Below are 18,178 nucleotides of genomic sequence, written 5' to 3'. Positions count from 1 at the left end.
TTCTTCAACTAATCTAGAGGTTTTCAAAAGATTTTAAAACAGTCTGAAAGCTTTCGTATGATTCTCATTTGCCTCTAAAGCAGTTTATAACCTTCAATATGCTCTTTAAACTGTCCTAAAACCTTCTAAATGCTACTGAAATAGCTTAGAAGCTTCTCTTAGTCTCAAAGCTTCCAAAATCGTCTGATAGTCTCAAAATGCTCAGTCTAGAAGCTTTCTATAGTATATGAAGTATCAAGAACAGTAAGTAAGCTTTACTGATCGATGACAAAGTTTGTCTCTAATTTATCTGAGACATTATTATGATACATTTATGTTAAATAAATTAAGCAAATGCAAAATAAATTAAGTCTGGGGTTCCTCGTAGAAATAATATTGCTCCTAACTCTTGTGTAAAGTGTCTTGTCCGCACTTCTCTGATGCCCGAATTCCGCTTCGCGTCGTTCGTACATATTCAGAAGCTTTCAAAATACTGTGGAAACTCCAAAAGCTTCCAACAGTGTCTAGAAGCTTCCAAATTCTCTTGAAACAACTCGGAAGCTTCCAAAAGCTTTTATGGAACACTTTATACAAGCTTGTTACTGCAAACTGTTGCTAAATAGGTTGGTTAACAAAATTGTATTACTTATTGATCAATTTCAAAGCCAGAAAGGAAATTTCAACATTATGGTTTAGTTAGATTGCCACAATAGCCTACTGTAGAATGTGTTAAAATGATTGAACTGACTAATCGGCCAAAATTTTCAAAAGAATCATCTGAAAGTGGTCTACATAATTTTTCCAATTATCTGGTACCTACTAAATTTATTATGGTCTTCTATTTATCGTCTTTGAAGCCTACGATTCATCTAGTTATCGTAGGCTTTTTTACACTCTGATCATACCAAAGTCACATCACGCAATTTTTACTTGTCTCATTGCAAATTGTTGGCAATCAAAATGTGCAATCTAACCAAAATTAATGTTGTGATTGTTATACCATTTTACTAGTAAATCATGAAAGTATCTATAGTTGAGTTGAAAAACTATAACAGTAAATTAATTGAAAATATCCTATATTATGGGTGGATCACAGTATGGGTGGCCTATTAAAAGCAACGATCTATGCTGATCAATCGAATCGATAGAGCAGGCATCAAAGTATTCAAAACGTGTTTTATACGCAGTTGCGGGTAGATTCTCTATGGAAAATGGCCTTTAATATGCCCTGCTACCTCATAAAACCCGGCTAAATCAATATTTATAGCGAATTCGCTCTGGATAAATGGGAAAATTATCGACATAAGCCGGGCAGATAGTGGTGGCAGAACCACGCGTCCACATTTTAAATTACTAAAGCTCCACAATCGGATTAGATCGCGATCGAACTGCCGCCTGATGAAATGCAACTCCCCCCATTGGAAACTACTCGACGTTTCGATAAAAGTTATATCGTCGTCTGCTGAAAACTCTCGGAAAATAATCGTACAATACTACGTCTTGAATATTTCAGCGAAATGGGCGAGTGAGCTCATTTGGCACGACATTTATATGTGTGAGTTAGGGCGTTTCTTTCGTTTTACTTTGCCCGGTTATCTCGGCACTAAATTCTTGATTTTAATGGAAACAGAGACCATTTTTGTGAGATACCGGGGCTAGTTTCTGGCATTTTTATAATTGGATATGGGGCTGTTTTACTGCGTCTTAAATTCCAATTAAAATTTCCTGTTTCTGTATTGGAAGCTGATGGGTTTCGGTACGACCTGATATGGGGTACCATTACTTTTTGCTGGTGCAATTTACTCACTTTCTCACCATTACGTTATCAAAATCACATTAATTAAGATAAAAGCTACTTAAATTAATATCATATCGTTGTTTCATCCATAATATGCGTCGTTTGAAAACTAGTGGCATTTAACCATTGCGTAATTAGTTACTCAATGGAATCGATTGTGCAACTAGTTATACAATAAAGCAGTACAGTCATTGGCATTAATTCGGCCATTGTATGTCATCAGTTTGAAGTTTTCATACAGCAGTCGTTTTGCTAAGCGATCAGGTAGCTGCGGGCTGTTACCTGTTACCCTCTCTTTCTCACACGCAGTTATTTAAAGGACACAGATTGAATACAAACGTGACACTTATAACAGAAAGCTTCCTCACTTGCTTAGTTTATTATATGGTACTGTTTGTCAAGATATCCAGGAAGAGTTTGATGCTTTACGAATATTTTTACCTTTAGTTGAACTACACCATTTCTAACTGTGATTCAGAAAGAGTCAAGGGTAATTTAGAATAGTTGATTGTAATTCAGAAAATGTCAAGAGTAATTCAGAAATTGTTAATTGCAACTCAGAAAGTTTCAGTTCAGTTTAATTTTTAACCTAAATTGTGTTATTTTTTTCATAACATTCATTGTATTATACAGTATATTAATTTATTAAAGTGCCTTCGAGTTTTAGCTTTGGTAATTTTATCCACAGATGTATGATGATAATGTTTTATGGAACTGCCTTTCAATGTTCTAAATTTCATTTGATGATTTCTGAATTAAAATTGATTTTTTCCGAATTGCACTTGATAGTTTCTGAATTACAGTTACCTATTCTGAATTACACTTGACTTTTTCTGAATCTCATTTGGTCTTTTCTGAACTACATTTGGAAATGGTGTAGAAGTGAACAATCTGCAATTTTTGATTATTGTACTTTTGGTGTTGAGATTAACGCTTTTACAGGTGAAAAGCTTGATTTTAACTTTTAACTAGAAAAAAACTAGGGAGGGGAAAACTACCGGTAAAGTAAATATTTTACTTGGCCAAGAAAATTTGACCGTAAATGACCAGTAAATTACTGATAAATTACAAATACTGTGTTGTGTACTGTACCAAATCTTGTTTTGTTTTTTCCGTATATTGGATAGGAAATTTAATAAGGATTCCAAAAATGTGCTTCAAACAGTAATTTTTTTACTTCAAGTAGGTTTTACAGGCAATTTTGTCCCTGACTGTCCTTTCAAACTGTGTTTCTGGCAGTTCAAATTTTGACCTCTCTTTTCTCCCTGACTGTTTTTGTGTTAATGAATAGAAAATTTAATGAGGATTCGAAAACTGTGCCTAAAACAGTCATTTTCTCCCTCCTAGTGAGTTTGACAAGCAATTTTGTCTCTGACTGACAAACTGAGTTCAAAAGTTGCAAAAATCAGGGTTTAGAAAAGTGTTCTTTCAGTATTTGATACAAAATGTGTTTATGAGATTTATGACAGTTATTTTGACAGTGGTCATGTGACTGCCAAGCTAAATTATTTTCTAAAAACCACGTGATATTTGTCACTAATGTCAAACTGTCAAAATTTGTCTAGAATTTGCAAGAATTACAGTTCAACACATTTTTCTGAGATTTATAACAGTTATTTTGACAATTGTCAGTTTCTAAACGTAAGTTACAAATTGTACATAATAATAGTTTCAGATTCGCTTTATTTTTCTCATCTCAAAGCCATATTATTTGTCATAATTTAAAGAAGAGGTAATAATGAAAAGTGACAAAAAGCTGAAAATGCCATTTTTTTAGGAAAAGCTACTTGTTAATAAAAAACTATATTAGAACTCATTTGGTATAAGAATCACTTTATCAGAAATGTTTTAATTCATTTATTTTTATTATTGATAGGCCAAAATCTTTAAAACAATAAATAACAAATCAAATCAGCTTTTTATTCAGTCTTTATTTTTGACGATTTTATTTTTATCAAAAGTGACTTTAATGAAATTAATGACAGCCATGATAGGAAACTGTTATTTTTCTAGCAAATTTTAATTAGACTCATAAATTTACTGGCCAAATTGGAATTTACTGGTAAAATTGGTAAATTTTCCTGTCACACTGAATTTTACTTACTACCTTATTATCACTAAAGAAGCTGATTCTAATGTCAGTGATACTACTTGTATTTAATAAACAAATAATCTTGTTGGTGGTTTTGCAACAGTTTATCACCTAAAAATTCAAACCCCCTAAACAGCTACTTCAAATACCGAAACAATCCATAAAAGTGACACTTATCGTTTTGCTAAGACGGCGTTTACATTTGAGTCGCAAGTGGCCGTGATCGTAAAACACACCATTACTTTGACGTTTCAATGAGATTCTTGTCCCTCGGGATTCTATTTTATAGCCACTAAACTTTTAACTATCATTTGAACGCTTTTTCTTCTTCTGAATATGGAAGTTTGATGCTAAAATCCCGAATAACTGGTAAACTGTCAAGTAGATGAATAAAGCACCGGGAGATTTTAATTCAACGAATAATTTAGCATGTTAATTAAAACGTCAGTTTAATTAGAAAACCGGGTGGGTGAAACATGACGATGCTGTGGCTGTTTGAAACTGATACAGGGATTCGCAGCTTAAACGAAGTTTCCAGGAAAGTTCGGTCCTTAGCCAGGATCTCGTTTAATGAACGGATTAATTTTAGGAAGATTCTTAATGGGTTTGAGAAAATGGCGTCAAGGGAACAAATCAACTCTGGGACCTTTAGTTATTTTAACTCGTTTACGAGTTGCAAGTAAAGTTCTGGTGGTCCGAAATATTTGTTAGTTTCAAAAGTTTATTTTGCAGAAGTTTTGCCTGCACTCTAAATGTAAATTCAGTAATTTACAAGCAAACAAACCGCTCTCCGGGTGGCTATTTGTAGACCCAGATACACTGAAAGGGATAGGCAAAAGGCAATTTTGAAATAATCAAATGAACCTTAAATATTCATGAAGGGATAAAGTTAATTCTCTGGGAGCATCTTATATTTCATGAATAGCCTAGAATAAACTGTACCGGGACCGACGAAGAAAAAGTTGAAGCAACTTCTTCAAAGTAATCGGAACCATCAAGGATAACGGCACCAAAGGGCGTCTTATCGAAAACGAGATTCAACCCATTTTTCTAAATTCTAATTTCTTTTCGCAGCAACTAAACGTGAGTTATCAGGGCGCTTCTTTTATTAAAACAGCAGCTCGATCTAGTCACGGACCAGTCGTAAGGACGTGGAAATGGCTCCGTACGGGTCCCAGGAAATGAGATTCAATAAGTTAGAATCCCGGGCAATACGTTTCATCTGCTTCTCTAATAAAACTACGTGCGAATTGCTCCACATTTTACTTTCCGCTTTTGAATCAGCAAAATGGAACGTTTTAAAACTTAAAAACGGAAATTTCAGCTTTGGATTTTCGGTTAGCTGCGAACAGCTACTGTTATTACCACCAGTGGCGTCACCACAAAGACATTCGAAACTTACTTTTATTAAACTGTTACCGTTTTGTAGATGTGTCTAGAATTTACAATTATCTGACTACAACACTACAAAATTAAAAAAAGTTATTATTGAATATCCAGTAAACCAAGATGGGTAACATAATGGAACAGAATAGCATCACTGGATTTTAATGGAAACAATTAAATCCACATTTTAATTTTTAACACCCTGTATATCCGAAAGTATCAGCATCAATATCCTGTATTTTAATAGTCTCTAAACAGTAATATTTTGCTTAGTTATTTGGTGTTTTTCAACTTGGATTGTGTATGTTTAGACAGTGGCGGCTCCTGGTCGTTATTGAATAACTTTCAGACTAAAAATGTTTAAAAATTCTATTACCGACTTTCTCAGCTATTTCAAAAGAAATTATTTTTTAAAGTTGCGTTTTGCAGTAACTGTCTCACAACTCACTAAACAGGATTTTGAGGCAATTACTATACTGCCGAACTCCTAGCTGGTTTATGATACAATAGTGTATTATACTGCGGTGAATAATACGAAAACTGCAAAAAATCACTTGTTTTATTTTCAGGGTTTAGTATTTACGTTGGGACTTCCAATAGGAATAACTTTGGCAGTTTAAGATGTAACCAACTTAACGTGCTTATATTTTGAGAGTGTGTTCTTTTTAATTATTTCTTTTTCCTTCTATTCTTCCTATTTCCAGTATCAGCTGAAAGTGCCATAGAATCGAAAATATTTTTTGGTTGAATAGAGTTGTCAATTTTTAAAACTTTCCAATTCGGAAATTTTCTTGAATCGATCAATGTTTTTTTCGGTAGACAAAAGTTTTCAATATCATCTTTTTCTTGTTCATTTTTTAATTCAAATTAATCACTCATTTGTTATCACATAACTAGCAGTATCTCTTGTAGAAAACAAATGTGAATAGTTTATGTGAGTTTTGCAATTTATTATTCGCTAAATGACTAAATAAATTAATATTAAAATTTTCTTGATAACAGGTTTAGAAATGTTCTTTTAAATTTGTAAAAACCATTAATCTATCTTGAATTGGTGAAATTTATTTACATAGCCAGCATTTAGAGGTGATTTCTTCCACTTAATAAAAATGGTAGTAAAACGAAATAACTACTAACAAAATGAATTAACAAATCTTAAAAGAACATCAAACTACAATAAAACCTAATAAACAATGTCCGCCAAGCCGAAACCGTTACCTGGCAGGGAACATTCGGCCTGCCTTCATATTTGATATGAAATGAAGTTAAAAAAAAAGTTAGAATGGTCCCCCATGCACCCGCCACATGCTGGCATAAAAGCTTTAAGGCTCAATTTAAATTACTGATATGGTCACGATAATCGGAGATGCAATGGGTCCTAGTGGCCATTCCTTCATACTGAATGCCTTGTTAATGAGGCAGTTATTCAGCGGAATTGCCACTAGGACCAGGTATCGAATGACACAATATGCTAATGAAGTCTGAGAATTTATGGATCAGAAGGAGGACCGGAATATCTTAATTCGATTTTTTTATTTCGGTAACGCCGTCTTAAATCGACAAACAAAAAAACGCAATTTTAATAAATCTCGTCGAACGTTCCGTTCCTTTTTCCCCGATTCCGGAGATGTATCGAAAGGAGCAATAAAGAAGGGTTATGCCGCTCCAGACTGAACTTAAATTTAGATATTATCCCTCGGCCAAAAAAGTTGCCGTAAATATAGGGTTTTATGTTTTAAAAACTTTTCAAAGTTACGGTTATGGCCCCACTAAGAAAACTTTACACCCATTGTTTAAGCGCGAGAGTTGCCCGGCGAGCAAATATTACCCGCAGTTCCCTTTACTTAACTTTATTGCAAATAACCTTAAACGCTATTCCAAATCTTCCACTTAAACTTTATTCCACTTTATTAAATTGGTGTAAACGGCTCAAGCGGTTTTCGATCGGCTTTGGACGGTTTCTGCCTTTGGCTTCAAGTACACACTATCAAAATACCTTACATTCGATTTGAAATAAACATATTCAGAAACACATTGAACTTGTAATTGTGTTTCAAGTAGTTTTAATATACTTACTGTTTTTAGAGTGTAACATTTACTAAAATTTGGTTAGGTAAAGTAACATATACAGTCCGTCAAAGTTGAGTAAAATATAAAAACAAGGCAAAACGACTTTTAACACAGTGTACTGTTATAATTATAATCCAAGAACTGGATTCGTGTATTTGGCATTACATTTGCTAATCACTGCAATGAGCAATCTCTTCTCAATAATTGATGTCGTATGTCTCTTATACAAAAATAATAGTTCATTCAATGAAACATGAATCATTTTCAGAAACTCTAACTTTGATTGGTGGTATCTCGGTTAAAGGTTTAAAAATTCACAAATGCTGCATATGTGGACTTAACACAGTTCAAGTGCAAATGGTTAAAATTTAGTTCTTTTTATAGATAGAAAATAAAGAAACATACTAATGTGAGGTAGGAACATGGAAGTCACAAAAAAACAAAGTAACTTTTCCGATCAAAATCAAATTGGATAACTTTGGTGGATGAATTATATTTAGCAACTAAATTCCCATCACATTCTTCATCTCCTGACAGGCGGGTTAAATTTACAACCAGCCATGAATACAACCTCTCCAGATTAAGCCATTTTGAATATTATAATTTGACCGGTGGACCCAGACCGATTTTTCTTGCTTTCACACAACCCAACCTTTCTCTACATGTCAAACATTCTCCGTCTAAATTATACCTGCCCTTAGGTAGACATATAGGTAGGTACGTCCCTCTTCCCGGAGAGAGAGGACGCGACCGCTTTCTTTGATTCTTTTTCAAAATAAAAAAAAAGAAAGCACGGCATGTGAATGTTGCATCACATCAATCAAGATGGACCCTCCCTTAACAACTCAATGTTCTTTCTCTGGCGATATACCGCAGCCATTAGACATTAATCTTGCGGAGGTCTTTGTTCGTGGGGTTATTTTAAACCTCACGTGAACTGGAACGTTATACTCGGGTAACGTAATTGGTTTTTAAAATAATCTTTGGCCAATTTTATTTAAGAGCGCTTGAAGTGACAGCTGAAATTGATCGTGTTGTATCAATAAATTCCCTTGATGTGCTATTTAGGGTTTATCGGCTTTGTCATGGATGAAATTGGTGGTGTGTGTATCGAATTTTTACAATGTAGCGTATATTTTGTATTGTCAAAAACATGCGGTCTTATATAATTTATTGTACTTTTTTTTAAGAAAGTTTTGTCTGGTTTTTTTAATAGCAATGTATTGGGAAAGCATCAAAGCCGTCGCGCCGGAGTATCAGAAGAATGACTTATATAGATATAAAGTATAGAGATATACATAGAATGATTATATTATAATAATTATGTAAAAAGTGTCTACCAGCAACAAATTTCCATATCGAAGTCATGAAAAACTATATCTAGATCCAATGCATAGGTATCAAATTCGCTTAATGAAAATTATTTAATTAAATTCCATTTACAAGATATTAAAACAGAAAATGTGAGTTTTCACTCTATAGCAATCTCAACAAGATAAAACCTATAGAAAAGCTATTCCCAGTTTCCAAAGTGAAAAACGGTCAATGTGTTATGGAACTTTACTGTTTTAATGCTCCATGGAGCTCCATAGACCAATTTATTAGCAAACTTGATTGATTTCTTGCAGTTAAATTAACATAAAACAGGAACTATATGAATAAAAATGTGCCATATTTGCGAAAAAGTGAAAACAGATACGAAAGGGCCCGTGAGTGTAATTTGCCCAATTCATATTGAGTTAATACATTAATAGGAGGAAATCATTAGTTCTTTTTATATGCCCACAAAGGAAAAATATAGTATGACCTCAATTAAACAGTTTTCAGTTTAATACTTTGACTGGCGATGCTGCTTTGTCTTTCAAGTAATTCTCCAAATAAGCTCCAATTAAATTATATTAAATTAATTAAATTAAATTCAAAATCTGTAATTTTGAAATATGCCTAAAGAAGTCTACAGGCATTGCAAATTATAAAACTAGTTTAATTAATAAAAGTTAGACATAGAGAACATAGAGAAACTATAGCATAGTTGCTAGTCTTACATAGAGAACATTTCCTTATGCTTCTAAACATAGTGGTTTATACTCAATCAAACAAGTAAAAACAAAATGTATACTCATATTACTTACAGATATAGCTTTCTTTATGATTACGGTGATCATATTCAGTTCAGTTTTGCAATTTCTCGGATATAGAAAAAAATATGTTTTTATTTTGTTAATGAGAAAATTCAAAGTAATTGACACTTTGTCATTGCAACCTCTAAAACATGACAACGTTATATTTGAAATACGTTTTGTTTACGATCATCAACTTTATTAATAGGTATATCCAAGTCTGTATCACACGAATTTGTGGCACCCTGTATATAAAAAATTGTCTCTCTTTCTCTCAACCAACCTTCCTGAAATATCAAACATTTGTGTTTTAAGCATAGCAATTAAAATAGATAAGCAAAAAAACAGGCGCCTTTGCTAACAATAAACAATTAAATAACATAAAACGGTTTTTAAGAGAGGCTATTTAGTAGCCCTAAAAGCATTACCTCAAACCTCAATAAAATCAAAATAAAAGGAAGCGAATTAAAGAAAATTGAGACTCGTCTTCCTTAATGGCGTTCCTATAGAATACATTGGGTGCTCGTTTCTATCCCCCGAAAAAAGGAAACGGTAAAAGTTAAAATAAAGATAACGAAAACGGAGGCATATCAAATAAGTAAGTGTCTTAAAATTGATTAAAACTGCAGAATAAACAGAGGGGTTAAGTCGATTTTACTGCGTCACTGTTTTATTAAAGCGAGTTTGAGGTTTTTTATGCTCAGGGTGGTTAAGGAAAAACAGTCAATATTCGAGAATATTTTTTATTTTCTGATTTGAGAAAAAAACCAACTTGAAATTAAACAGGTGTTGCAGCAACATGGCTTCCAATACCCAAAAAGATTTTTATCTTTACAGCTCTGTGCCGCAATATAAATAAACAGTAAAAGGCGTGGCTATACTATCGAAAACGGTTTTCATTGGAAACGACTTCCAGTCTTCATTAGACTAGTGGAGTAGCCGATTACAATTTTTTTTTTTTCAATTAATTAGAGACCGGGTTGAGGGGGGGGGGGGGGAGTAATAAATCGGTTTTTAGTCGGGCAAAAAAGCTTGTTGAAAATTCAATGCATGTAAAACAGACAGGGGTGTGGGGGCGAGAGAAGAACGATCCCGAACAAAGAAAATGTATTCATGAACTCACACAGACGGAAAGCCGTTTCCAAGACGCATTGTCATTCCCTTGGAAACGAGTCTCCAGGGGTGCGTTCAGACATTTTCATTTTAGTTTCCTCGGTATACTCGGAAGTTGCCGGCCCTCTGGGCAAAGGGGGGAAACTTTGAAACATGTAGGTGATTAGAAAAACGTGCTTTGCGTTATTTTAAAGTTATACCGGAGTTAGCTGGGTTAGGCGTAGAAAATCGAAAAAGTTTTTTCTTCAATTTATATAAAGCGTAGAGAAGATAAATGAGCAGGCGTATGATTCATACCACCCTCCTCTGTAGCCTCCTCCTAAATTTGAGTATTTACTTAGGAAATGAATTTTAAAGTACCTACAATTAAATTGATTTTTGCAATTTTTGTCATAAATTATTGCGGAAGTTTTAACGCTCAATTTTCTAAAGGAGTGGATCGATTTTAAAAACCTAAGCAGAACTGTGTATGAAATGATAAGCCCCTTCGAATGAGGTATCACTGGACCCCACATGGACCCTCTTCCCATTTTTAAAAAAAATATTGAATGACATCCTTACTTAAAAAGGGTTGAAGGTTTTACTATGGTTCTTGCGTCAAAATGTGTTTTTTGTACGTCAAAAATTGATACACCGCCAAACATGTTCCAGGATATCAACCAAACCCATTATAAGATATAAAACAAAAATTCTAAAATTATTCTATTAACTATCAAATGTACTGGGTTGAAATTCAAGAAATTTTTTTTAATCACAAATGTGATAATGAAAAGTATTATTTATTACACGTCAGAAATACTTTTTCCACGAGAAAAGGGTATTGTAAGTATTGTTAAACATACAGCCAAGAATAGCTGAAGAACAGTAATTAGTTATTTTCAAAATTAATACTCAATAATGTCAACAGTTCATAACGAGTTGAAGATAAAATTACATGCTGTTCAGAGATTGAAGAAAAAGATAATTGAAGAAAAACCTTTTGGCATATAAGATGTTATCTAATCATCTGACAGGAGAAGTGAAATTTTAAAATCGTCATACCTCCACGAGAGCTTTTTCAGATATGGATAAACTTGCTCAAAATACAATATAGTTTATTGAGTCCCTACCAGCTGGCCAAATTTGCCGTTTTTACCCTGGCATAGTCTAATAATTAACTGGAAAAACCCGGTTTAAAATAACCCGATTTGTCACTACAAAACTGAATAAACGTTAAACTGACTATTTAACACCTAACTGACTTTATAAAGCAAAACAACTTGCGGCAAATAATTTCTAATCACGACGCCAAAAAAAAACTCTTTAAATAACACGAAAAACGCCATGTTTTCAATAAGGAGACTAAATATTCAATGGGCAATGTTCTTCGAAATGGGCCATCTCCTCCTGGAGTGGCCCATTCCGGTGCTCGCAAGAGCCCATTCCGACGTTTCAGTGCTCGTTCTCTACAACGCTACGACGTCGCCAGGGGCGTAGCTCGGGGAAAATTCAATAAATCAACCCTAGACTAACTCTAAGAGTCTGCGACTAAAACCAACCAAAAGCAGGTGTTGTATAGTGGTTTTAGAATGATTTTGTTTGCATTTCTATGACTTTTTATCTAGTGTAAGTTGGAGTGTGAGTCGAATCATATGAGTGTTGCAACCCGCCACTGATCCTATAGCATGATTATGTTATGAGTTGATCATAAAAGCTTGACGATTATTTGATGATGTTTTAGGTAATTAGGAGAGATTTTTATTTCAACCTGTTGCTTTTGCAAAGGCGACTATATAATCATGTTATAGTTGTTTTGGTTTTACTGCCTCAGTGAAATTTTAGAAGAGAGTCATCAATCTGCAATTAACTAGACCTCACTTAAACTGGTCTGTTTTATGTCCTCTTAAAACTTAAAAATCCTCAAGGGCTGTCACGTAACTTGTAATCTCGTTAAGATTGTCTCGTATATAGTGGTAATCCGGCCTTGTCGATGTTTCAACACATGTAAAAGTTCACAAAATACGTCTTTTCGCAGAGAAACGGAATTCCATTAAAAAGGCGAATGCCAGCGGGTGGTACACAAACAAAACTAGCAATAAACTTAAATCAGTGACAAGCTTCGCTGCGAAACAACGCTTGTATATCGTGATAATGGTCTTTCGATTTCGCTAAGTAAGTTATAGATCTCGAGGCACCTTCTCGCACCTGAGCCCCGATCAATTTCAATCTGACTCGCCCCCATTGGCCCTGCTCTTCTTCTTCAATGTAATTTGGTTAATAGCCTCCCGCGGCGTTCACCTCGCCAGCCATAACTCTCTTCTTACAAGAAATAATGGCCGCCTGTCACGCTTTCAACCCCTCCGCCTCCTCGTCCCGACCCTGGTGCTGGGGCTTAACCCCTCAAACCAGGGCCGGTTTGTTCGTTTGCCTTGCGGCAACGTTCCGACCCCTCTTTTCTCGTTTGCCTTTTTTAGTCGATAAGACCTTTGTTACATCTAAATTTTGTTCTTCAATCCACTAAGAAAATTGTTCTTGTCTTCATTATATAATTCCTCATGTGCTGATGAGATCGATAAAATATGGATAGATATCCAACTTCGCTTTTAACTGAATTTGTTTATAATATTAATAGTGAATTATCACCAGTGGTAATGAATTACTTAGCAAAAGAATGACACAGTTCAGCTGATTCTACTGAACTTTAGGTAACCTCTTACCTAGCCATTTTTTATTAAAAACTTCCCAAGATAAGTCTTTTAACATAAAAGTCGTTCACAATTTCCAGTAGAATTCATAAATATAAGGGCATTCATTTCAAACTGAAGTATACAGGGTGATTCAGTAAAAAGCGTATGCTACGTGCAATTATGTATTGATCCTTTGTGAACCGGTTTCGGCCCTTTAGGTAATTTACTGAACCACCGTGTGTTCTTCACCGTGCACACTTGGCATTACCCGCTAAATTGAAGTATACCTGGAAGTGCAACAATTTTGAAAAGATCTTAGTTGCATCTGATGATAATAACGTCATTATATGGTGCCAAATTTTTCATATTTTTGTCGACAAAAGAGATATTGTGGGACACCCTATATATTACGTGATTATGTCAGTAGAACTTTTATTAAAATATGTTCTTTATTTAAATTGCAGGTTCTTTCCATAATTCTACTTATATACTTGCTGTAATACCTATCTTTTAACGAATATTTATCAATAATTGCACTACCTTTAGTATGCTACAGATATAAAAACGCATATTTTGGAAAAACCTAAACTGCGCAAAATACAGGTCGTTTTATACGAAATATTCCGCTTATTTGCGGTGTTGAAGACAAGTAGGAACAGTCTTTTGATCCTACTTATATGATAAAGGGTATTTTGTTAAAAATTATAGGTTTATAGGTACTGTTTTTGATACTGAAAACCCATTTTAATATATTTCTTTATTACTTGCTACTACTTTTAAATAACGTTTCAAAAAATCTTAGCTTTAAACAAAATCTCCTTTTAAAATTACATGTTAGACAACAACTTATTTTTAAAATTTCCTATTTTAGAATTAAGCATTACGACTTTAATAACCAACTTTCCAGTTGATTCATTATTACTTTTCTTAATTTTGAGTTTTTATTTTAAGAATTCCTTCCCTTCCAAAGTAATTGAAAACTTCCCCACTGACCGAAATAACAACTTTATGAGCGCCACGGGATTTCTCCAAGTGTTTGCCACTAAGGCTGAAGAAATTAAGGGGCTTAACTTTTGAATAGCGATGATACATCGATAGAAGGAGAATTTTAATTAAAACCCTCCAACCTGATTTACGTCACTTTTATTCCCGCTTCGCATTCTTAATTAGATTTGTTTGTTTTATATTCATCTGGAGGGGTTGAAAGCGGGCTTATTTTGGGGATACTTTACCCGTTTAATGAAGGAAACAGTTTTTCAAAGCTGATTCATAATTTTTGTTGATATGTGAAAATTGAGTGTGAAATTCTCTAGATTATGAAAAGGTAATAGATATAGATCTAGGGTAAGAGACCTGGACGACCCTTCATTATTACATCATAACTCGTCCAGGAATGTGGGTTTACTCGTGCGCCGCATACCGAAATGTACCTCCTGTGGGCATTTTCTCATCTAACCCTTATCTAATTGAGGAATGTCCTGCTTTATTATATACCCGAACCCAATAAATACGGACCTTTTTTAATTAACTGGTCTAACGAGAGAATCTTTGATAAGACTCGGGATAAAACCGCCTCCGGTTCTCTCTCTTTATTCTACGTGACTAGCCTAAACAAGTTATATTATACTAGCTTCGTAATGGTCAGTTCGACCATAAAAACCTACCACATTTATAGCCACAAACACGTAATAAACTGTAGAAAAAAAACTGTAATCCAATCCATAATTTTATTATAGTAACAAATATTTAAATAAACCCCAAATTAATTGCAAGAGAAATAAATCTCTGACGTGCGTGTAAAATAATCAATGAAAACCAGATTCCAAACTAACGCAAGATCGATAACGGTTTTGTTTGTTGGCCTATGAAACGTCGGTCTTTTGCTAAAGTTTTATCGAAAATAAATTCCCAATGGGAGAGAGATTTATATAAAGGAATCGGGGCCAAAATTATGGGATGCAATATGCTTTACCTACTTGTCGAGGGATTTGTGCGCAAACCGTACGTGAGAATAAAATCTTGTTTTGTTAAGACCTAAGTGAAAGCTTGTTTTCCAATACGTAATTGAAAAATTTGTATTTTAGGTGATTTTTTCCGGTAAGAGAAAAAAGGTTAATGTTTTGTTGTTTACTAACAGGTGATATAAATAATGCAAATTGCATACTACAGAGTTTAGTAGGAAAACCCAGTATAGAAGTTGGTTATGTCAACATTTGTAGTTCTGTGAAAAAGTAAAATTAATACTTAAAAAAACTGCAATTTTTGTTTAATAAATATGTCGTCCGAGTATTGTAGTTTATCAGATTTTTTATGATTTGTATTGTTGTTATCTGAAGAAATATTATTTCATTGTTGTTCTAGTCTTTTTTTCATCTCCCTGTATAGTCATGGTAAAAGTATCAAAATAAAAGCTATATTTAAATAGACTAACAAAGACAGATTTGAATACATTGAAATCTAAACACGACGGACCCTAACCCAAGTATTTTGGCAATTATAAAGTGATTCAAAATATTAATTTCCAGCCTTTTAAATGCTTTTTGATCACTCTGTATGCTTACATGGTCAAATCCAAAAAAACGGAGCTAATCATAATTACTATTATTAGTAAATTAATGAATAGATTTGACAGCAATAACTTGACAGTTACAAGATGTTAAAAGGGTAACAATACACTTAATGGGTTTATTATAATAATTGCTTCTATCACAACTTGGTTTTGGTTATTATGGTGCATTTTTGCTTGGTACTTTAGTTTTTATGGCAGAACATCATAAAAGCTTTTTGAATATTTTTAAGACCTGGCGGAAATCAAATATTTACTTTGTGAAAATGATTACACAATTATTACATAATTATTAGTCTGCAAAGTGGCAAAAACGTAAAATGCCTTTTTAACATTTGTTTATAGAAAACTAATTATGTGGTTATTATGATCTATTTGCTCTTCTCTTTGAGTTCTTATTAAGAAAGCCATTCGAATAGTGACTTTCAAGCAAAAAAGTTGGAAGAATAAAGTACTTAATCCTAGTCAAGATGTCTTAAATTGCTCTAGTCTAGAAGCATTAAGGGCCGGTTGTATAAGTTATAGTTAAACGTCAACTTAAAGTTTTACTAAATGATTTCAATGTTAATTTTAGGGTTTGAACTCCAAACTAAACCTGTGCAGTTGACCGGAAAAACCTCATAATCTTTTGAAAAACTGTTCTAAAAACTCCAAACTTCCTTCATAAATTGCTTATTTAGGCCCAGTTGTACAATCGCAGTTCAAAGACCGGTTCAGTTGAACTGCAACTGGTAGTTCAACTTTTCCATAAGAAATGCATTGCTTTCAAAGTGACATTTCTGACCTAAACCAGGTTCAAAGGTTGAACCACTATTGTACAACTGGGCCTTAATTAGTTGGATTGTATTCCGATTTAGTTTTCCTTGCTACCACTTTTAGCGTTTATGGAATTTCTTTTGAGTAAGCAAAATGTTGGAAGACAATTTGTTTTAAAAATTTAATTTTAGTATGCCGGGTTTTATAAAAACTACATTTATAGAAAGTTGTTGAAAATAAGAATAAAATGCAAGTAGGTACTCACTTTCTAGTTATTCTAGGTTGATCACTTTTCTCCCTTCAAACTGTTCACATATTCTCACCAACCTACAACAGAAATGCCGTTATCGAACTGATTTTTCAGCAACCCAACACTTTAAAAAAAAAATGGCAATTTAAACACAGACATACTTCAACATTCTCTCATGTTACCACTTAATAAACCCATGTAGTACACCGACTTAAGAACACCCTGGTTGATGGACGAGAACTGATTCTGGGCAATTTAAAGCACAAACAAACTATGTTTTGCTTAAAAGAGGCTTTTCTCGTTAAACCTTGACGAGAACGGCTAAATTGGCAGTTTTTTTTCGAATTGTAACGGTCTTTTACAAGGGTTGCTTTTATTGCACCTTTTTTCTGGTCGTTGTAAAAAAGTGGTCTAACCCTGAAAAAAGTGCAAGGCCGTAAAACCCTTGCTATTTACAGCAGTTACCTTGGGATGTTTTATATTTGGTTCTCGGAAATTGTAAATTCCTTCGGTGATCATATAAATAAAGTCCAATAACTCGTTGGGAAGTTGCAATAGTACAGCAAAATAAACAGAGCGAGCTTTCGCGCCATTCCGAACAAGTATAATTCAGTTTATGGCTTTTCCGAGCGCCATAGAAAGCATCCCTTAGAGATTTGAGGACCAAATAGGAAAAACTTCAATTTAGACTGTGTTCTCTCCTCGGTTTATTCTGGGGAGATGTGACATAGTCTAATGTTAAGTTAGTCTGTGATAACCTCATCAATCAAACGTGTAGAAATTTTATTGGTTCTCTTAAAATGCAACCTTAAAACGGCATTTCTGGGCGGTAAAAGCTGAATTAATAGAGCCGGTGCATAGTATGTTTCAGTTAAATCCCCAAACCACGTATCAATTATGAGATCGTTAGGTGCGCCCTCTACGGGACATCATAAGCGCATTTACGTGTTGCGACTAATGAGGTTAACGAGAATTCACAGTTAACCCGTTGACACTCCCCGTACACTTAATTACTAGGAAAATGTTTGATTTAGATGAGTTTAATTCGCTGATAACGTCCAATGAAACACCCTGTACGTACATGTCACTCAAATTAAATGCATGCTTAATAACTTCATAAAATTATAAATAAAATTGTAATTATTAGATTATTTTACATATTCCATCTTTAATAGCATAACTTTTGGACAGAAAAAAATTGTTTTTAAAAATCCACGAGACATGGATTTGTAGTGATCGTTCTTTATAGGACCTGTGTATTGAAGATAGTATAATGAGGATGTACAAGCAATAATTTTAGTTCACTTTTTTTGTAAAATTTATTTAGGAAAGGGAAATTACAAAGCTAAAAGTGTTATCCAATGAAAATTCTGCTAACAGCC

The 18,178-nt window shown here is 33.8% G+C and overlaps 1 long non-coding RNA gene across 1 annotated transcript in view; it reads right to left on the bottom strand.

Moving 5' to 3' along the window:
• The window catches only part of LOC145730651 (uncharacterized), a 30,297-nt gene extending 13,203 nt beyond the window's left edge, over window positions 1-17,094 (bottom strand). Inside the window, exons 1-2 of the long non-coding RNA XR_014178652.1 lie at window positions 16,958-17,094; window positions 16,812-16,873 (exon numbers count right to left, since the gene is read on the bottom strand). This is a non-coding gene — a long non-coding RNA (uncharacterized LOC145730651). The remainder of the gene's footprint in view (window positions 1-16,811; window positions 16,874-16,957) is intronic.
• Window positions 17,095-18,178: the final 1,084 nt, after the last annotated feature.

This window comes from Ips typographus, linkage group LG6, assembly GCF_016097725.1.
Source record: "Ips typographus isolate SLU linkage group LG6, UJ_Ityp_2.0, whole genome shotgun sequence".
Lineage (NCBI taxonomy): Eukaryota > Metazoa > Arthropoda > Insecta > Coleoptera > Curculionidae > Ips > Ips typographus.
This window is presented reverse-complemented; position numbering and strand designations above follow the sequence as displayed.